The sequence below is a fragment of the Balearica regulorum genome, chromosome 2 (genome assembly GCF_011004875.1).
Source record: "Balearica regulorum gibbericeps isolate bBalReg1 chromosome 2, bBalReg1.pri, whole genome shotgun sequence".
In the NCBI taxonomy this organism is placed as follows: Eukaryota; Metazoa; Chordata; class Aves; order Gruiformes; family Gruidae; genus Balearica; species Balearica regulorum.
In genome coordinates this window covers 50211647-50235032 of record NC_046185.1, presented here as the reverse complement: position 1 = coordinate 50235032, position 23386 = coordinate 50211647, and positions in this window count along the sequence as shown.

The following is a 23386-nucleotide window of genomic DNA, read 5'->3' as shown; positions in this document are numbered from 1 at the left end:
TCCATCCCACACCGCCCTTAGCATCCCAGCTTCCCTGCCTAGCTTGGGCTCTGGCGACAGGTAGGTGTTCAGCTCTGTGCTCACCCAATGGACCCCAGTCTGAGCTGGATCCTTTGGTCCTGCTTACTTCTCATCTCCACAGTGTTACAAGGCATATGTTGTGTCTCAAACAGTTACCACAAAGGAAAAAAATGAATACTGTGGACAAGGGAGATGGAGAGAGACAAAAGTTATACAGAGTTTTCCTGGAGTTTCTGTCAGCCCCATGGAGGTGTTTTTCACTCCACTTTCCTGCTCCCATTAGAAAGGCCCATTCCTACTGTTTGCTTTTTTCATATACCTGCTCCATCATCCCTTTTTCCATGTAGAAACGTCCTGGCCTATTTGCTCTCCTTTATTTCCCTGTGATTCTTCTCAGCATCTTTCCTAATGTTAGCATATCCTTTTGCAAAAGAGGTAATTAAAATTACCAGTAGTAGTCAAGATGCAGACACACCATGCATTTATATAATGCCACAAGTATGCTATCTGTTTTATTTTCAGTTCCTTCCCTATTCCCAATGCACTATTTGCAACTTCACTACCATGGAGCTGACTTTTCAAAGCACTACCCATAATGACTCCCAGATATCTTGCTAGATTGGTAATAGCTAATCCCCCTAGCTAATAGCTAATTTAGAGTTCATCACTGTGTATATAGTCATACAGATAGTTGTTTTTTTCTCCTTCATGCACTGTACTTGCATTTATTGCCATTTCATTTGTGATTTTCATTGAATTTTATCTGTGATTTTATTGCTTCATCACTCAGTATTGTGACATGTTTCCATAGCTGTTTGCAGTCAATTGCACATTTCACTATTCCAAATAATTTTGTGTCTTCTGCAGACTTCCTTGCTTCATTTTTAACCTTCTTCTCCAGATTACATTTGGCAATTTTGGAATGCACAGATCCCAGTACAGATCTTGTGGGATTGCCCTGGTAACATTTATCCTTAATGAAACCTTGTATTTTATCCTTGCTCTTTTCCCCTCATTTTTCAGCCAGCTATTTTTCCATGCCAGGACAAATGGACTTTTTTTTTTTTTTTTCTTAGCTCAGTTTATTTGAACTCTTGGTGAGGGAGTCTCCCAACAGACACATCCATTATATCTTTCCAGCTGTCCTTAAACTATATCTAGTAAACCTGTCCCTGTAGCATACAGGTCAAGTCCCTGGGCATCCTTGATCTTTGGAGAGAGGTAACTGTTGAAGAAGCCCATGAGTCATCATGGGGAAGACTCTCAGGCGTCTCAGCATAGTGGTGATATTGCAGGGTCACAATGCCACCATGCAATGCCACAAAGCACTTACCCACACTGTGAAGAACTGAACAGCTTTTGGAGCAGGGTACCAGTAAAGATTTTCAGTTTGGTTTGGATGTAGCTGGTGTATCATAGAGTGCTACTGTTACAGGATGTATAAGTAATTCTACATCTTAATTCATAGCTAGTGAGGATTCCCTGAACTCCTGAAACCTTTTGCTCAGTATACACAAACCTGAGATAAATAAGTCTGTAGGATTAAGGTGAAAAAAAAAATTTCTTAGGTCTCTAAGTTGTATTCAAGTACAAGCAAATATGTGACTCTCTGAGTATTTTAGAGCATACAAAAAATTTCTGCAGCTACGCTATCTGGACAGACAACATATTTTCCTTGTGCAAACGCCATATTTTTTTTTCCCTCTACTGATGAAATAACAGCCCATCTCAGTCTTTTCTGAATTCTTTGTACAATCAATATGAGACTCAACTGTACAAAAGTCAGCACAGTCTAGAAGGAAGATAAATTTTTGCATGTGTTGAGAGCAATTGCAAGGCAATGTGAATTACACATTCTAGCTGCTTTGGACCTCTTTGCCAATCTGCATCATACTGTGAAAACAGCAAGTTTTAAATCCTGGTAAGATTAGTCTATTATTTTAATGCCTATTGGCTTTTCCCTCTCAGTACAACTGATTAGTTATTGTCCCTTTTCTGAAGCAAAAAAAAAAGTATTTAATGAAGAATTTGGCACATTAAAAAAAATAAATCCCAAATATAGTCTCCCACCCTGACTCAGCTAGTCATCCATGTAAGGATTCATAGATATAAATATATTTAAATGTTTAAGTGTAACAGGACAATAAAGGACATTTGGCCAACCTTCTAGGGCATATAAACCCAAATATGGGACTTCTGGATAGAAAAATCCAATTGTTATATTTCACTTAACTTGACCTTTTAAGCTGCCAACCTGTTTATCTACAAAACTTCTTTATATGGTGGAGCTATTCTCACTGTGCTTTTCTAACATGTATAATGTCTTAAGTGAGGTCCTAGATGAAGGGCTGGGACAAGTAAACATCTACAGCACAATCTGAGTGCAACAACATGCCACGTGTCTTCACAAAAATGTCCAAGAATGATCTTAGATTAGGCTGGAATTCCCGACCCGTTTAGATTAATTATAATTGCCTGCATGTATTAGCAAGGAAAACAAACTTTTAGATAAAATGCAACTGCATGTTCTGGCCTGGTAACCTTTACTCCAGCTGCACTGGTACAGCTCAGAAACAGCCCTTCCTTGAAATGGCATAGTTTTCCATAGCTCTTTTCCCTCTGGGATCAGTGGGGTCAAAAGTGGTTGGAAATGTACTGAAAATGCTGTTAGTTTATTTTTTAAGGGGGAAAGTGGTTGGTGATGCCAGGATGTGACTCCATTAGTGATTTTTTTTTTCCCCATGCGCCTCCAGAGACATATGCCTAAATGATATTCTGCATACCCACCTTCTGAATTTTGTTGTGAAAGCAACATAAGCATAGAGGATGAATAATAGGCTCAGTAGCGAAAAACATGCCTCGGCTATTTGTGCACCGAACCCAGCTGTACAGCCAGTGAAGGCAATGGGAAACCTTCTATTAACACAGGGGCAAGCAGCTCAGGCCTCACAGTAATTGCTAATACCAAAGTGAATTAAATACTACCTAGTATTAGTAATAAAGAAACATGTGGCTCTTGGGAAAAATTCCCAGTGCCCTCATTCCAATTCATAGCCCTCTCATCACTAAGCAACTGATCGGAGAGAGGAGTTCATCTGGAGTTCCAGTGGCTGCCTGAAGCAGCTACTGGTTTCTGAAAAATGCTGGTGTTGAAGATATCTTGTATAAGAAGAAGGTAGATAATTTTCATGGGCTTTGATTTGTCTGCGCCTGTGTTTTGATCTATCTATCCAACTGGCTCAGAATCAAACAAATCTGGGGCTGAACTGCAGGAAAATTGAACCTAACTCCCTTGAGTTCAATGCCCTGCCTAAGAGGCTGGTGTTCATTGCTTCAGTGAGAACTTTGTGTCCTCTGGGTTTGACCGCACATAACAATTTCTTTCCATACAGGTTTCTTACTAGAGTCCTATGCCTGATATAACTTAGTCCTCCATTCACACACTTCTACAGCTGATATATATTGGGATGTACTCTAAACAGCTGCACCCGTATGTGCATACAGCATCAGTGGCTGTATGGGTAATTACCAATTGCAATTATGCTGCATTTTATGCTATATATGAACACATAGAGACCAAGGGCATGGACCTGGCCTGTTACTGGTGTGCAGTATATGAAGAAATGCAAGAGTAGGTCAAACAGGGCTCCTGGCTTCAGGAAGAGTGCATCACTCTGGGTCTCAGGTTGTGCATGAACTAGCAGTTCCTATTCTCCTGTAGCACTTTGTTGCTTTTGCTGGGGCTTGAACTTTTAAAAATAAGCAAAAAACCAAAACAGACTTTCTTTGAGAATGCCCTTGGAAATAGTAGTCAGAAAAAAATTACATTTAAAAATATATTCCAGCTGTCTAGCATTTGGCCAAGTTAAAAGCTGGCCTGGGCCCCAGAGACCTTTCCCTTTTTAGTCACACAGATAGTACCAACAACTGTACTGGAAATATTTGCGTGAATTAAGGCAATAGGGAGCTATCTCAAGCTCAACCTAAAACTGCATTTTAACATGTTGCTTCCTCTGTATGTATGTCTATGCACTGTATATCTTTCAACTTGAGTAACTGTTGTTGCTACAAATAGATTAATACAAACTCACCATCTTGCTGCAAGAGACTTCACTCTTCCAGTCCCTTTCAATACTTTTGCCTGCAGCTTCCTGTCCCACTGATTCCTTATTGCTTCCCACATTTTATTTAAAAACTACTTTTCCCCCCCTTTTTGCTTATAGCTTTTAATTTCTCTCTATTATTTAATGCTGTAGCTGTTGAATTTTGCTGAATGTTGCAAATTATACAGCATAAAAACCTTCTGTGAAGTTTGGGCTAATAATTTATTGTCATCCTCGGGGATAGTTGTGTTTTTTCTTCCCGTAAATGAATAAAACCTTTTTTAGCTCCTTTCATGTAAAAGGCAGCATTCCCTTGTGGATAAGACCTGGGAAATTAAGGAGACTTGAATTTCTTTCTAAGTTATTGACTTACTCTGACCTTGGGTTAGTCATCTGGACATTGTGTGCTTCTATTATCCCAGTGGTCAAAAGTGGATATAAAACCCACATGTATTCAACTCCTCATATGATTAAGATATGTGAATGGAAAGCATTAGGCAAGTGCTTTGGATATCCACTAATTTCCTTTTAAAATCTGGTTTGTTACAGGAATAAACAGACTTATTTTAAAAATATTTAAGAAGAGATTAAAAAAAAAAAAAAAAAAAAAGGAGGACGGAAACTGAAGGCCACCCAAGTCAATGGGGAGGTGTACTCAGATTTCAGTGGGTTTGAACCAGGCTATCAGTGCCAAGTGTATTAAACAGATGCTGCTGTAGGTCAAACATTCTATATCACAATACCAACAGCCCACATTACAGCAGGACTTATGTGATCCCAAACAAATGTCCTGGCTGAGCTCTTTTCCTGCACAAATCTTCACTGAATTCATGGAGGGAGGGAACCACCTATGTGCATTTCTTTTCAGGATCAGGGCTCTATTTTCCTTCTGACACACTGATTGGAGGAATGCCTCTTTGGAAGAATCTGAGTGTTTAAATACTCCCCCCAAATGGAAATACTGTAATTCAGAGACCCATTATTTTAATTAGCAAAGTGCTGAGGAGCACACTGCATCCCCCTTCAGCCGAGCTATTCTTTGGCTCTTTGTTCAGTTCTCTGGATGTTCAGTCTATGAACGTTATAAGCATGTGTGTCCTTATCCTTACTTTAAAAGCTTGTTTGTGGTTCATTATGAGCTATTAGGGAGCACACATCAAGCAATTGTTTTGGCAGGGATACAGGAATTGTTTCACATTCTGGCAGGAACAATTCTCTCCTACCGAACATGAGGTTTTGTGGTTGGACCTGCCGCTCCCTCCCTCCCTCCTCCTCAGAATGCTTACATTAGGAGAGCACCTCTTTGAAAGAGAATATGGCAAGGAATCAGTCTCAAAGGGTCAACTGTATGTTTAGTGTGCTAGATATTTTTCCCTTGCCCCACATTTCCAAAAATAACAGCACAAAAATCACTTCAGCACATCAGAAACTCAAGAACTGGAGAGAGGTGTATGTAGTAAAATGTTTTGAAGTAAAGGTGTTGGCAGCAACCTCCAGGCTTGGGACCAGGGCTGGCTGAAAAACATGACAAAAGTGCAATGTTAGGAAGCTTATATATGGAGTTTCTAAGTTAGAAATTTGCAGGCAGGACCTCCCATAATACGGTGCTTCTCAGACTGACAGCAGGTAGAGATGAACACAGTCCAACGTGAGCACTAAGCTGTGCAAAAGCAGTCGTCGCAGTTCTTACGTGCTCCTTCACCTCTTGCAAATTGGACAAGCTCCAAAAGGCATGGAGCTTTGTCAGGGAACTACCATAAAATCTTATGAGCTTTGGTTCTGTTAACTGCTACTTTTTTGGCTAATATACCCTACTCAGAGTATAGATACCTTCCAGATCTCTCTGTATGCCCCAAAATGATTTGCTTTATTGGTTATTCTCCCTGTGTCCCAGGCAGAGGTTGTAGTTTCCCCCTGTGGAGGTGGTATGATGTGACAGACTAGCCTGGCAAAGCAGAAAACGCCATGCTCCCTTCCTAATCGTAAAATCGTAATCGTAAAATTACCCAGCAGAAAATAGTAAAAATGTATTAAGTAGCCCTGGTATAAATTCTTGACAGTGAGTTTCCTGAGGGCAGAGACACTATTAGTGCTATACGTACGTCTGATGACCGGCCCAGGAGAGAGCTGATACTCCACTGGGATTCTCTAGCAAAGCAATAACTTCTTGGAAGGCACCAGACCGTAACACTCCTATTCCTAGAACGTGTTCATCTCAATCCCGTTGGCTGAGGAGGAGGCCAAGGATGTGGGGGATGCTCTTTGAGACACCCGTTGCAGCACTGGCGATGAGACTGCAGATGTGCACAGGTACAACCGACAGCTGGAGCGGAGCGAGAAGACCCCGGGGCGGGCCAGAGCTCTGAACAGGCTAATGCCACCTGGCTGCTCACTGACCCTCTCTGATGGCTGAGGGGGAAAAGGGGGATGGAGTCGAGGTCTTTGCTGCTGCCCCACGATGTGCTGTGTCTTGCGGAGTTCACATGTCGTGCGGGAGGAGCTGAGCTGGCCGGTGTGACTGCAGCGGTGGTTTCCCTGCACCGGTTCCCAGCCTGGGGAGCACTGCTGGTGCCAGCTGCTGTTTCACAAAACCGTCTTGGCTAGGGGACCCTCACCTGCTACAGCTCAGGCAACCACGTAATAATGTAATAAATGCGGGTAATTCTGAACAACTTCTTGAAATCCCCAGACCTTGACTGAAACTCACTTAAGCCAGTTCCTATTAACTTCAGCCAGATTTGAAGCAGGCACTGGGATATTATTTTTAAACCTATAAGAAAGTAATTTCAGCTTTAATGTTGTTACACACACAACAGAGAAAGGCACTGATGCCTTCAAAAGCTCCCAGGTAATTTACAGAAACTGCAACCAAGGCAAGGAGCCGAGCACTGAGAGACAAATCTGATAACTTGATGCAATACAGGTTTGTATCTGTTAATGAACTGCTGCACTTTGTCAGGGATGACTTCTGTGCAAAATCCGAGTGCTACGCTCCCTTGTTTCTTTGCACTGAAAAATGTTGCAAAAACTACATACAGACTATTCCCTCTGCACACAGGCTATTTCTGTGACCATTTTGAACTCTGGCTTTGTCCCGTGGCTATGTCTCAAACGTAGAATTAATTTAAATTGGTCTAATCTCCCCTTTGCACGGCTGTTGGTCATTTTGAGCCATTCTGTTCTGGGAAGTGGTTGAAAGGAGTCTTGCTCCCTGTCCTGAGGCAACCTGGCAGCTGGGAAAAGGAGGGGTTTGAAGGAGGGCAGCACCCATTCAGGGTCAGACACCCCCAGAGTATTTTGGAATGGTTCAAATATTTCATTCAAATTAGAATAAAAACCCAACCCAAACATCAGGCAGAAAGGAGACTCGAATCTGCTTGAAGAGGCGTGTTTAGATGAAGTCCTGTATCAGGCTGATAATTACACAGACCCTGTTATCACGGTGACTCACTGCCAGGTGAGAAATCCCATGTAAAATAATTACACTTAAGAGCACATACGTATGTAAAGCAAAGCAGTAACAGCAAATGGTTCATCCTTCTGGCTCAGAGGGCCAAGCTGCTCTGTACTAGGGGAAAAAAATGCAGATTAAAACGAAGCAAGCCAGACATTCACATATGCAAGCCTAGTCTGAATAAGTAGAAAGCAGGGATTACGACCCATTGCTGACTGGAAACAACTATGTGTGGAATACATGCATAAATGTTTAAATATGTGTGTAGACTTAATAGAGTAGAGCCAGAAATTAGATAGTAGAGGAGGAGGGTGGGCTGCAGGTAAATAGGCTTATCAGGAGATTAATTATCTGCCAAACCACACTGATCTTTGTTTACAGTAAACAGCCAGAGCTTAGTATTCAAGTCATTCAATTTGCAAGAAGACCTCCACTTTCAGCCTGGTAGTGGCAGGCACCAGAACCTCCCAAGGCGTTGGCATTTTTTTTTAAAAAAATTCTTAATGTTGCCACCCCGTGTGTAGAGATAAATACAAACAGCAGGCAGAAACTGCCCTCTCTCCAAAACAGTAATGTTCTCAAGAAACAGCTGCATAACATATATATTGCCTGTGTTACTGGAAGAATATAAGAAAGAAATCTGGCCCTCCCTTTCTGCAGTTTTTCCCAGAAGAAACTTAGGCACAGAATTAATGCACAACATCTCTCCAGAGAGTTTATTTGGTCAAGGGAAATGGTCCAGGAAAATGGAGAAAGCCTCTGTAAATATCTGTAACTGTTTCATTTAGCAACCCTTGACAGACAGGAGTAGAAAGTCCACTTGGATACAAGGTATTAGAGTCCGATAATCAGACTCCTTCCCAAAATACATGACAAAATTTGCTATATGGTCTGTCTGGAATCAGCATTTAGTTTTGGTGGGTTTTTTTTCTGACCAGGCAAGTAGCTGGCTTGTGGGCTCATCTGATGAGTTTGGACACTGAACAGAGATGCTCACCAACCACACATATACCCAATGACTTCTGTGTAGCTGCTCTGTTCCCGGGCGAGCCTGCAGCCGATGGGCAGGCAGCACTGGAGGAAGCTGCTCATGAGTCTGGTTCTGTAAGCATGGCTGCCCCATGGCTGCCACACTGCTTCTACTTCTTTCTGCTTTTGATCTTCACATCTCTCAGTATTCAGATGCTCGCTATCAATTTGACCTCAAGTCATTCCATGGAGGCCACCAGGTGTACACACAAGAGGTGATGCATTCAAACCGCTCACCCAGCTGTAAAACCTCTCTGTGCACCAAGGCTGCCAAATGGCATACTTCCACAAGTGCTGTGATTTTGGAGAAATTATACTTCATTGCAATGTGCAAACAAATTCCTTGTGTCTGAAGATTTCAGACCAAAATCTTCTTTGAAACAATGCTTGAGCCACTAGATGCTGTTGTTGGTCACCATCAGTCAAGGGAGTGCTGCTAAAACTTCTACCAGCCCTCTTAGTATTATAGAGGGCAGAAGGATACTAGATGTGGTGTCAAAATGGAAGGTCTGACCCATTCCCCTTCAGCTCCTGGAGGCCAGCAGTGGTAATGATGAAAAGGAAAAAAAAAAAGGAAGATGTGCCGCATGCCTTGTCACACCTATTGCACTTTCTTCTGCCAGACTGTCTTGCTAGTGAAAAGGTAGTAGAGAAGATGGAATTTGACAGGAGTGGAGTCAGAGGTAATGCGAAACAGCTTAATCCCAACAGTGTTGGGGGGAAGACTCCAAACAAACAAAACACCTCAGACCTCCATCAGGAATTGGAGAACCTCTTTGCTCTGTTTCTGGTGGATTTTACTGAAAAAAATTCCCTCTCAGAAAAGAGTAATCCAGGAGTTAAAAAATAATAGTAATCCAGATGACCAAAGTATAATGAGGTTTCAAAAGAAAGTACAATGATCCCACAGGATCCTTTGAGTGGATATCCTGAGTTTTCAACCTGCAAGTTTTGCAGTATTGATATTCCATTAGCAGATCTTTAAGCTTTCTAGCTGCTTACTCCCAGCTAATCAATGTCCGAGTTCTCTGGAGTAGCTCAGAAAGCACACATTTTTGGTGAGGTAAATGATATCTTTATCCCAGTTTCCTTTGTCCTGCATGGAGCAGTGCAGTAGGACAGAGGCACAGGTAAGACTTTGTGTGAATATCTCAGAGCAGAATCATTTAAATGGAGACTGAAGATGATAACAGCAAGTGGTTTGCTTGCAGTTAACATATAGCGTGCCCAACCACTGCCTCATGATGCATCATGATTCCAGATATAATAATATCCATGTGTACTTCACCAAGCCAATGCCACCCTTTACCAGTTCTATCATTAATGAAGCTGGGCCTCACAGGTCCTCAGGTTGAAATCTGGTGGCAGCCAAAGAGAAGCTGACTCAGGAAATGAGGCAGTGGTTGCTGCAGGCTGTAGCATCTTCATCTCCGCCTTTCTTGCCAAGATGAGATTTTTTCAAAGTAGGGCAGCAAAGCTTCAGGATGAAGCCAACATCAAATAAGCACATGGAGAGCTGCTTGCTTCGACCACTGATCAAAGAACAGTGTCAGAAGATGGAGAAACAGCACTGCTGCTAAAACAACTTTGTTTCCGTGCCTCATCCCCAAACCTTGGTATGGTTGCCTCCCCACTCCTTTCAACCCTTTGCTTCCTGAAAGTGTTTCCAGGAAACAAGCTGGAAGGTCCCATCTGGAGATCAGATGCACAGCAAAGATCTGACTTCTCTATTCTGCATACTCCATTTGACAATTCTCATCCAAAACAGGAGAAACTGAGGAGCTGCTGGGCAGGAGGGCCTGGAAACATGGTGCAGAGCTCAGCAGCTGTTTCTGAAGCTGCGGCGTTTCACTGCGGGCAGAGTTCCCTGGGTTCTGCAGGCTGGCTGACGGACCTCAGGGGAGCAAGACAAACACCAGAATTACTCCCTAAAGACCTTTATTTAAAACAAAACAAAACAAAACAAAGCAACCCCAAGAAAACCCCCAAACCTCTGAGTGAATGAAATGCTTGTTTACAGCATAGTGCTACAACTCTATGTGCTAAGTTTCATAGCCTTACTGGGTTATAATAATAGCCATATTATAGATACAGATGATAGAGAAGATAAAGATAATAACAGATAAAACAGATGATAAAGATAATAACACCCACTCACCAAAATTTTACAAACAGCCACCCTGATATTTAATTTTGTGTTATGTTCCCAAAATACAGAACTCAGCAAAAATTAAGTCAAGATACAAGTGTAATAGCTGTACATAATAAAGCCAATGTGTGTTCCTAATCTGCTACATTACTACTTCTTAATTACTCCAAATGTTTCATTAACTAAGGGTGACAATACTGCAATTATATCTAAGTCTTTGCATCTGTTGCCACATCTTAGATGTAGAAACTGCCTTTTCTATACACATAAAGAGAGGGGTAGCCATAACTGGGATTATACAACTTGATATTTACAGTTTAAAGAGGATCTGAGAGGTGCCTCAGAACAGGCAAGAACCTGGATTTAAAAGTATAAAAGAAGCATTTAGAGCAGTTTAATGAAGGAAAGAACAAGTCAAAGAAACCCCTGGTCTCCAGGTGGCTTTGACGAAAAAAGCAGAATGACAATCAAGTGCATAACAGGATTTCTAGCCATGGTTTCCACTTGTGATGCTCCACAAGGAGGAAAGGGACACTTACTGAGGGATGTCAGCAAGGACCTTGGAAGACACTGCTCCTCAACCTTTGTATCTGCAAGCCATTTCATCATCTCTCTTCACCTATAGCACTTTCTCTTTCTTGTGCTGTAGCATTACAATTCTGTTTCTGCAGGGCCCAGGGCAAGGCTTGTGATTATGCACAGATAAGTGAAATTTTCTTACTGTTATTTCCAGTGCAAAGAAGAGACAAGTCTGATGCTGGAAATCAACAAACAGAGTTTGTATTTATAGAACACTCATTTGCCTTGTACAGAGGGGATCAGTCTGGCTAATATTTGGGTTTCTGCAGATATTTCAGTATTAAAAGTTGGCACATCGGAATGGCAGGAGTCAAAGAGATACTGTTTAAATTAAAGAAACCAAACCAACCCAAACAGCATGCAAATCTAGTTTCAGTTTACTACAAAAGTGAAAAACAGGCCAAAAAAGCATTAAAGTATACAGTACTGAGTGATTTACTCTAAATACTGCAACCGATTATGAGGATTTATTGGCATTTTATTGAGAGGGTGGGAGGAAGAAAAGTCACCATTCAAATTTTCATCTTAGCTGAAAAAGTCTACTGTAGCTGAAAAAAGTCTGATGTAACAGTGCAACATCCCAAACTTTTGAACTGAAAAGGGTTGTTTTTTAAGTGACTAAATTTATAATAGTAATTTTTAAACCAACTGTTCCATTAAAAACGTGCAATGTCTAGGAACTCAAGTAAAAAAGAGGCTTTGCTCCAGTCAGTTACATGCCATTGAGAGTCTTGTAAAATATCAGGTTTTTCCCCAATGACGGAGGAATTGTGCTATTTATTGAATAGGAACACCTCATTGTTGTGTGAGTTTCTAGAATGCTTTTGACATTTCCTCTAAAATACTGATGTGAAGATAATATTTCTTTTTAATCAATAGGAGCAGCTCATGCCTACCCTGGGCTTTAGGATCTGCCAAACCAGACTGCTGCTTCTCTCCACCATGGCACCCAGCAGAACTCGGAGCTCCCCACGGCCCTGCACAACACTGTGGTTCTGCACCATCCCCTTTTACCTCCATCTCCTGCTTCAGTAATATCCTGCCCCCAAACTCTTCCATCTGAAAGCCGTTTCGTCTGTTGTTCTCACGTATTACTTTGCAAATTTTCCATGTGTTATGTTTCTTTTTCTGCGGGCTTCAGAACGAAACTTGTAAATAAGCACAGCTTGACCTCCCCATTTCTCTCTCTTTTCTCAGCGTGCTCATCAGTTTGCTACCTAGTAAAAGGAAACCCCTTTGCACTCAAAAGAAAAGGGCACCATCATTGATATTGGACATCAAATTACCATGATACTGGATGTCTGTTAGGAAACAGTCATATCAACATAGCCATATAGTCAGCACTCATCCATACTCCGATATTTTAAAGGGAGATAAACTAGTGAGATAGAAACATGAAAGTCTCAATAATTATCAGCTCTCCAAATGATCTCTAGAGCTTTAATGGATAGAACTCTCACTAAGTCATGCAGATATATGTTGTATCCTAAAGTGGGAGGGCGGACACGTAACAGTCTTTGTGAGATGCATGCCTTTGACAAAAGTTCCTTCATATTTCTAAGAAGATGGGTTTTGCTACCCAGGCATCTCTCCATTATGGCTGCAGAACTTTATACATTTACTGTAGCCCCATTCGAAATGGTATATACAAATGGGATTTCACATTCTCTTTCTCTTAAAATAAATTTCGTATGGAAGTTACTTTTACCCTTAATTTCAACAGAATCAAGATTTTATCCAAATTGCTACTTACTTACAATAAACCATTCCCTAAAAGGTTTCACTAAAGTCAGGGTAAACTGACTATTTTAAAACAGTATAACATAGTGTCCTGGAAATAAATATCTTTTCTTTTGTCAAGAAGCTGAAAAATCAGAGGATGATTCAGCTTACAAATATGTGCTACTGTTGTTGAGTAGGCAAATCCAAACTAAACTAATTTGCCAGCTGGCTCGAACAGGTGGGGCAAGAAGATGGAGAAATTAGAAAGAATTGTCTTCCCTATTTTGTCACTTATCTGCACCTACATACAGGTACTGAAACATGGCAGTTAACCCTGAGATTCAGCTTGTATCACTCTTTGAGGCACATAACAGAGAAGAAAAGAGAAGAAAATGGCTACATAACAAACACAAGCCAACTTTCCTGGGCTTCTAAAGGCTTTAGGTGAGGATCTAGCAGAATTAGTCCCAAGTCATTATGCACTAGCTGCACTTCTGCTTACATTAAGCCAACCAATGCTTTGGAGAGTAATATACTTTTATCAGTCATTCATAGCATCATAATGGCAGTAATTTAACTCCTTTGGGGTTTCTGTAAGATCTCTGCAAAAAGCAAGTGGAAGAAAGTGTATGGCTGCTGCCTGAGGCCTTCTGTGGGTGTTAAATACATATAGGCAAATAGCTGACAAACCACATATTCAAACTAGCATATACATATTCATCCATTTTACTTGGGTTTGCGTAGGACTGGTTTTAATTTGGTCAAGAAAAAGTGTTCTTCCTTCTTCCCTCTGTTAGACCTACCACTATTTATTATAAGAAAGCAGCACCCTAAACTCTACTGGATGGATGTGACCTAAAGAATAATGAGAGAGAGGAGGAATATACACACCTTCTGTGTGTATGTACCTCTTGCAGGGTCAGTTCCCCAGGATGCCTCCTTTGCATCTGGTGCTTTTTAGCCCGGGAAATGAGCACTGTTTTCAGCAATGCCACTACAGCATCTCTCTATTCCCACATAAACTCTTGTAGTTAAATACTCTCAAAGACAGTGGAGATGGGCGGCCGCTGTCAGTGAGGAGACTGAAATATAAGGTAGTTAGTTGCAGAACTGCAGTCTCTGCATCAGGATCTTTCCAGGAGCACAGCAGAAAGGAGAGCTCCTGCACACCTGGCTGCCTGCAGGAGTGGGTGGTCACCACAGGTAACCCTGAGATAGGAGATGGGGTCACAGCTTTGAGAGCAAACATGGAAGAGTCCTAGCCTCATGATCACGTGTCAGGCTCTCAGGTTGTTTTTGTCATCTCTTCACAACTATCTTATGCTCAAATAGCATCATGATGATAAACCATCAGAACTATAGGGGGCTGAAAAGGTAAAGGACTCTCCCTCCATCCCCAAGAAATCAGGAACAAGGCCAAAAGAACTTAGAACTACTGGAGTGTATTTCTCAAGTTCACAAGCTCAGGAGTCCTACCTGGACTGAGAGGAGACAAAGGTGACAGTTGGTGTTGTCCCACTGGAGACATAAGGAAGGAGCCCTGGCTCCTACTCTTCATTCTTACCTTTTCAGGAAGGTTTTAATTCACTAGATCATTTGGCATTTGTGGTACCTTGTTTCATTCCTTCCTTCCCTCCCTATTTGTCCAGGGGTTTATTCCAGGACTCAGGGATTTTGCCCCATTTTATCATGTGCTGAGATGTGCTCTGTGGAACACTCTGCTCATGCTTGTACTGAATGTGATCAGCAGTCTTTCCAGCTCTTCAGGCTAGTGGTGACCTGTGCCACCTTGCTTCCTGCTGCAGTGGTGAGAACAACTCCTGCCTCACTTAGATTTAATCAAGTCAGACTTGTTCTTACCTCCCTGCCGCTGCTTCATGGCTGGTCCCTCTTTCTTTTTGACCCCAGCTGGCCCTGTTCATCTTCAGCAGGTACCTCCTCACTGTCCCCTTCTCCTTTTGTTCTGTTCCCAGCCTTCCCTTTCCCCAGTCCATCCCCTCCTCTTCTACAATTCTGCTCCAAAGTATAGTTAGCTGTATACATATAGAAATGAAGATACTGGTTCCTTTTGTCTGGCTTTTGCCTATCTTTCAACTGATGTAATCTTTTCAAAAAGAGCTACCAAGTGTTATGTATAACACCTACTGTTATATCTAACTCATATAGAACATCTAACACAACATGTCCTCAAAATAGGATTTGACCTGTTGCTGCTTGTTTAATAGAAGCAAGCATTTAATAATTATTGGGCACTTCCTACACTGGAATCATTTAATCAACATTTCCCCCCATCCTTTGCATTTATATCTACACACATACATATATACAGGGAACCCAGGGCCAAACTTTTTTTCCAGGTGCAGCCTCTTTGCTGAATAGAAAATCAATCCTGCTAGTGGTCAAAGCTTATTCTTGGCTTCTGTGGACGTTTCTTAAACTTATGCTTTTCCAGTATCTCTTTCAAGTCATTGGATTATTCCTTACAAACTTTCTTAGACTTTCTAATTCTGATTCTTCAACTGGATCTCTCCCCTGATATTATGCTCTGTGAAACATGCAGCCACTTTTGCTCTGAGTGGCCTTCCTGCTGTACTCCTGCCTATCAGTCCAGTAAGGACTGATCAGCAGCGTCCTCTCAGATCTGGAGAGTGTATCCAGCAGTCAAGGTCTGCTGCGTACTTACTGCCTTGTACTGGCACCCAACCAGAACCTGTGGTGCTCACAGCTGCTGCACCTTTTCTGCCTGCAGCACATTCTGAATTAGCATGAACTGAAAATATTCATTTCACAGATGTTCAGCTTCAAATTCCACTGTTTGGAAGACAGGGTCTATTAGAAAAAGAGCAGATATTAAGGAAAGAGTCTTCCCATGGACAAGTGGAACTTTTCACCGAAGCTCTTACTTTGCTTTGGTTTTGGCATAGTCTTTGACACAACATTACCTGGAAAAGCTTATTTAGTTCATATTAATTGTTGCTGTGTGTGTCTTAGGTTATGCTTACATTTGCACTCAGTGTACTAGCTCTGAACTACCTACATCAGCCACAGCAGGATCTCAGCAGGGTCACTCACCTATATTACAGCCAGTACATTAAACTTAGGATTGCTGTGGTGGTATGGTTACTGATACCCATATTCTGTATTCTCAGTTTCTTGATGCCTTTCTGGTATAAAATCCTAAAATATCTGAAATAAATGGATTTTTGCCATTGATTTCAATGGAATTAGGATTTCACTTTTAGTTTTTGTTTTGCCTTTGGTGCAAGGCTACAAAATCTCAAAGTAGTCTGAAGATGTCTTTTTCCTTTCTGTTTCAGAGCATAAATTTTACTTTTACCTTCATCACCAGAACAGACATTACCAGGAGCTATCCTTTGGACAGAAGGAACATGAAAAGAACTGCAAAATTCTAGCTTGATGAATGCTTGCGAGGAATATTTTCAAATGTGTTTTTCCTCAAGGTTGCTGCTTCTGTGTGCAATGGTTGTTCATTTAATTCAGACAGCACCTGTCTCCGATCATTATTTTTTAAAGAGTTCTGGTAATCCCTAAACTTAATCTAGAAAAGAAAACGTCCTGTTGCTAAAGTACTCCGGTAGAATCACTCTCCTGTTTTGATTCCTTACTAAGGTACACACTGAAACGTTTTCTTTACTAGGCATATACAGTCTCTTCTGTGCCTTACTGTGGTCTCCTTCCTCCCTTTTCCTAGTTTTGCGGATACCTTTTCTTTCACTGCTTCAGAATTTCCTTACTGTTCTTACAGTGAAAACTCCTCTAATATCAGCAGCTAATATGAGCAGCCTGGAGTTTAAGACCAGGAGCAGAAATTCCAGAACTTCTTGTTGTTGCAGACTGTGGGAAGTATCATGAAAACCACAGCTGACATGGTGCCCTTTCATTTAAGGCCCTGTCCCAGCTTGGATTGCAGCTCTGAATGCCATGAGGCACCGCGGATGTATAGCCACATAATGCTGAACTTCCTCTGTGTATGGAGTTAAAAACGGTGTATGTGTGTCTTCTGCTGATGGCTTTTATAGTCTCCATCTACATACTACATGTGCTACTAAGATTGGCACTATTTCCCAGCTTTTTGGTGGTGAATATTTGCCATGAAAAGGGCACTTTACTACTCCAGAAATGAAAAATGCAGCCACAAATCCTCCCTTTCTCTTTTAACAAGGAATGCTGGTATGGACCTGTTGACCTCTGCTTCCAGTGCTCCTTCTGCCTACTGGGGTGATCACTGGAGTTGGGATTTGGGTCTCTGTCTCAGCCATGGTGTCCTCAAAGGCAGTAGCCCACCTTCCTCTTCTCCTCTGGGACATGTCCAGCACCATCAGAGGAACAGAGGATTTTCTCTCATGAGTCTTCTTGAGTTCCTCTTATTTTCTCCCTGTCCTGTGGGAGAGGAGAGTGAGCAGGTTCTGGTTGGGTGCCAGTACAAGGCAGTAAGTACGCAGCAGACCTTGACTGCTGGATACACTCTCCAGGTCTGAGAGGCCCTCTGCTGATCAGTCCTTACTGGAATGACAGGCAGGAACACAGCAGGAAGGCCACTCGGAGCAAAAGTGGCTGCAAATTTCTCAAAACATAAAATCAAGGCAGAGATCCAATTAAAGATGGGACTGAGCGAGCAGCTGTATGGGTGTTTGGCTGTTGGCCGGGGTCAATCCACCAAAATCATGGTGGGAATAGCACTGAGGTGCTATTGTATGGTATGTAGGTAATAAAAAAAACAACTTCATGTTTTTACTCGTTTGGGTTAAGGAGAAGTTTTTATGCCTTGGACTGTCTTCTGTCTGAACTTATAATGAATTGCAAAAACTCATGGGAAAAAGAACAAAGGAAATCTTATTATATTTAGAACAGCAACACTTCAGCTGTGTTTCCATACATAATAAGATTCACTTACTCTGTTACTACTGAACTTTTAATTCTTAGAAGAGATATGTGGCTCTGAGTAGAATATACTGTAATATATTACAAATGAGAATATTTTGATTCCTTACATTTATGAAACATTCTGGTGTGCTCAAAAGTAGCAAAGTTTCTGCTGTTAAACCACTATGAACTGGCCAAATCACTACTGGATACTGAAATAATTATACATACACACACACACAGACAGACACACACAATTTTCCAATGGAAGGTGTCTTCCCTGATGCTTATAGAAAAAAAAAAAAAAAAAAAAGGAAAAAAAAGGAAAAAAAAGGAAAAAATAGGAAAAAAAAGGAAAAAAAAGAAAAAAGATGAGAAGAAAATTTTCATCAGTTAAGCAGAGTTGTAAGATAATAAAATAAATTGTTTTCATCATATTTAGCAATTAGATGACAGTTTACTTAGAATTACTGAGACCAGAAAGGAGTTTTCCGCCTGAGCAAAAAGCTGAATATTTATGTTCTTTTTTTAGTAATGCAGCACTCTCATAACTGCAAGTGCTGAACTGCACTTCAATGTTTACAGTCTGGGACATTGTGGGACAATTTCAGTGTAATGACTCATTTAGCTGTGACCTGTGATGGCTAAGGAATGGGCTCGCCCTCCTTTTCTCCTCACCTTACACAGCATGTTGTAATCTGCTACAGAAAGATGTGGTGGGCTGCTGGAAGCAGTAGTTAAGTCACTGCAGCTAAAATGACTTGAGATCGGCTATTAACACCCATTAAATTTCAGTGCTAAAGTTTGCAAATCTCCAAGAAGTAAGTGTCATAAGCACACAGACAAGCAATATTTCCTGATCTCTGAATGTAATTTTCCTTTCAACACTCCTACAGTCCTGGCATTTATAATGTTTCTTTTGGTATTGAAGTTGTGGATAGAAGAATGCAAGAACGTCTGTGCATATTTAAGATATTAAACCCAGATTATTTTAAAAAGTCAGCACTTAGGTAACATTAAAGATGAAAGAACTAATGAAGTGGTTTGCTTTTGGTGTTTCTGGTCATGAACTAATCATGCAGCATTTGCATTTCTCCTCTTAAGGATGGTGATTCTTTTGCAAAGGGCAGAGACAAAGTAATCCAATCATTTTAATATGGAATAATTTTATAGATTTGCACTCCAGTTTACATGTAGCTCAAGCTGAGTATTTGTGTTGGCTGAAATGATGGGTAATGCACTGTATTAACAAAAGCTTGGAAAAACAAAATGGCCCACCATCTTTCTCATCTGATACAGTAGCTCTCTTACGATGTTTTTGAGAACTAGGGCATTTTTAAAAGTCATACCTCTAATAGAGTTGAAGCAGAAGTCATGTCTAAGTACGAAAACACAACAGCATCTGTTTCATTGAATCCAGCCAAGTACTGATTGCAGTTAATTCAGTTACACTGGCAGACTGATCCCTGACAGCTTTCAAACTCCACAAATAAAAAGCATTAACTTGTCTTCTGAAGCCTCTGTACTTGTCTGAAACCTGTTCTCTTGCCATTACCCAGGTGAGGGCCCCCCTCGATGTCTTACAGTGTCAGGAGGGCTGTGCTGGACCCACCTTTGTCCCCTAGGTGAAGCTGCAGGCACTGTGATCTTCAAAGAGGGTTCTGCAGTATGGGGGTTCCCCAATATGGGGGAAAGTGGGAGAGTCAGGATTTCCTGAAATTAATTCCCTTGACATCCAGAAATGCAAAGGAGTCTCTTCCTCAGGACAGTGTGAAGAGGTGACATCTCCTTCCATAAGGAGACTGTACGCATAAGGAGGGTGTAACACTTTCCCTTCCCATCTCCATTGCTTTCTGCATAATCACCTGCTTTTCCTATCTGGAGACCCAGGCACAAGCGTATAAGAATACTTTTCATTTTCTTTGGCCTTGCTCCACCACTTCAAGTCCTTTTGCAGGTTTTATTGCCAAGCTCTCACTTGACTGATGTCTCTCTATTACTGTTCTTCCTGTATGAAATGTGTTCTTGTAGGAGTGGTTGGCAGGCACTGGGTGCCTGGATATCTCTGAATTGTTTGATACTAGTGGGTATTAAAGGTAATTAATCTCCCTCCCTCCCTCCATCAACCTTTCCCTTTTACCCATCTGATCTCACTGGTGTTGTATTAGGGTAATTCAGTTACCCAGTCCCTGCTATGTATCTTTGTAAGCTGATGTCTGGATGAGGCACCATCAGAATGGGCTGTTCAGTCAACCAGGAGACCACAGTGGGCAATCACTGTCCCTGGCCAGACAAACAGGCTATCTGCACATCTGCTGAACACTGATGCTGACAAAGGTTCAGTTTGCCCTAATCAGGATGCTAACTCTAAGGTTTCCCTAGCAACAGGAGCCGTAAGTCTGAGGTGACATCTTATTTCTACTAATCTTTTATTTCATTTTCAGTAGGTAATTGCAGGTAAATCCTCCAGCAGCTGTTCCAAAGCAGGATGAAGTGGTCAATACATTGACTTCTGCAGCCTGCAAATAGGAGTATATTAGGCAACGGTGTCAACAGACTTTTATCTGAGCCACTTAATCTGTGTATCAATAAATATTATCTGAATAGGTAGGTGCTCTTTCTTTGCAAAATTATGACGTACACCAGCAATGAAATATCAGTCTTTTCAATTACATGACTAAATAGAAGTACAGCTCACATTACTGAGGCTGAGGTATATTGTTTAGATAAGAGACCTGAAAATCCAATTCTTATCATGTGTCTCAGTAGCACTGTGGACTTCCCTATCACTCAAGTGGTTTCATCCCTGCTTCTATTAGCAGAAAGAACAAAAGGAAAAGAGCTATTTAATCCTCCTTTTCTTTCTTGCCAGCACTAGCTGAACAGCACCCTCAGTCTTTGAATGCTGTAAAAAATTTGAAAGGAGCAGTTAACGTTAGATGGGAGACTTACAGAACATTTGCAAACATCTGGCAATAATTGCAGGAGTGAGTAGTCATAAAGTAAAGCACAGCACTGCTCATTCCACATTAGATCAGCTCTCTGTCATGCAGTTGCTTTGCGAAGGGAGCACTTTACAATATCTGCAATGGCTCCAATTAGTTTCTTGGGAAGTGTCAGGTATAGATTGAAAGACTGTGTCTTGCTCTCTGGGTGATAGCAAGCAGTTGTGATTAGCAGCTCTGCTAGGGCTAAAAATCTTAGCAGACATGTGAAAAGTGGGTAGGAAATTTTTCCTGCGTTGTCCTTAGCTCTGGAACTCATGTTTCTTGCCAAGACTAACAAAGCTTGGCTTTGTCTGGGGGCTTTGACTTTGGTAAGGCAGAGGAAGCTTTCATGAGGAAATGGCTTGAAAGACACATGATGGTCTGGTGTAAGCAGTTGTTACTTTTCAGCGCATTGAATAAGCATGTTCTTTCTTTTTTTATGAGAGAGAGATTTGGTTTTGAAAGGGCAAATGAATTTTGATAGACTTGATACTTCTCTTATAATATAATTTTGTAGATTTTTCCAAGGAGTAGAAGCCTTGGTGCAGTGATTTAAAAACTGAATCTAAAGACTGAGAGACAGAGAAGGAGGGGAGATCTTAGTATTCATCTTACCATTAACTGAAATGAGGAGTTTGTCCAAAACTGATCTCTGCTAATTTACTTAGCAAAAGACAAAAGAACAATTTCGCTTTATTGGTCACTGGCTTGCAATTAAGGATGAGTTTTGAATTTCCTGAATGCTGTTCAAGGGGATGGAGGAGGAGCAGGGGGAAGAGAAGAGAGGGCAGAGAGTAAAAGACACAGAGCTTGTATTTCTGATCAACATGGTCTTCCAGGAATAGAAGTAGCACATTTCAAGCTGCTTGCTGGTTGCTTTCAGCAGTGGGAGTCCCCTCTGGCATTTATGTCTCAAAGATTCCCTTTGGCTGCTCAGCCTGAGACTTAATAAGTAAGGACACAAGCTACTAACAAAAGAAGAAATGTTCCACTTATTATTCATTCTTAGAGCAATACTTAGAGCACTTTCTTTGTTTGTTTAACACAGGTAAATGTAGTGCAGGCAAAGCCAAAATAGCAGATACATCAATCCCACCCGGAGAACATTTTTCATACAACTCTCAGGCATACACCCGGGTCCTTAGCATAACCAGGGAGCAGCTGCCTGGAGTCTCCCCTGCTAAGGATCCAGACAGTCTGTGTAGTTTGTCTGAAGCTGCCCAGACTTCCTCTACCCACCTTTTTTTTTTTTTTTTTTTTTTTTCTTCCTACACATTTGGATTCCCTCTACATATCTTAAGCCAACTTAAGCATCTAGAAAAACTGCAAATCCAACCCATGGTTTTCTATCAAAAAGTATAGAACAGAAAAGCATCATGCTGGAAAGAACATAAAAAAGTCATCTGGTCCTTTCCCCTATCCAAGACAGGATCAACTGCCATTTCTGACAGATCTTTCTCTAACTTGTTTCTGAAGATCTCCAAGGATATCTACGTGGAAAACTCTCTAAACGATACATTACTTAGCCTTATCATTTCCAAAATTTTCCTAGCATTTTGTATGAATTTTTTGATTGAAATGAAATCCATTATTTCCTAAACCTTCCATCACACAGGACCCTGTTTTACCCATCTGTCAATATCCTCTTCCAGGTCTCCCTTCTGGAGACTAAGCATTATTTAGGTGTGTCAACTATCAGGTCAGTCTTTCCAGTATCCAGTTTTCTAGACCTCTGATGACAGAATCAGAGAATCACAGAATGGTAGGGGTTGGAAAGGACCTCTGGAGATTATCTAGTCCAACCCCTCTGCTAGAGCAGGATCACCTAGAGCAGGTTGCACAGGATCACGTCCAGGCAGGTTTTGAATATCTCCAGAGCAGGAGACTCCACAACCTCTCTGGGCGGCCTGTGCCAGTGCTCGGTCACTCTCACAGTGAAGAAGTTTTTCCTCATATTGAGATGGAACTTCCTGTGTTCCAGTTTGTGCCCATTGCCCCTTGTCCTGTCACTGGGCACCACTGAAGAGAGTCTGGCCCCATCCTCTTGAAATCTGCCCTTTAGATATTTATAAGTATTGAGGAGATCCCCTCTCAGTCTTCTCTTCTCCAGGCTAAACAGACCTTGGCCTACCTCATTCTTGAAGATCAGTGCCCAAACTCACAGTACTCTAAGTAGAATGGAAAAACAAGTCTCCATCAAGTTTTATTTTTCAGGGGTATTATGAAGAAGCTTTCTCCTAGTTTCTTAAAATCATCTTTTTCTACAGGATGCTCCAGCTGGAGTCCAGTGGGAAGCAGTCTGCAGGGTCAACCTGCTCATAGAGCTTGGTCTGTGGGGCCCTCTGCAGAAACTAATAGACCCTGCAGGAGTCAGGTAGGCTGGCTAATGGTCCTTAACGTAGCCAGTGAAATTTGCAGTCTGTTATATATATCAGCAATGATGCCAGGCTATACTCAT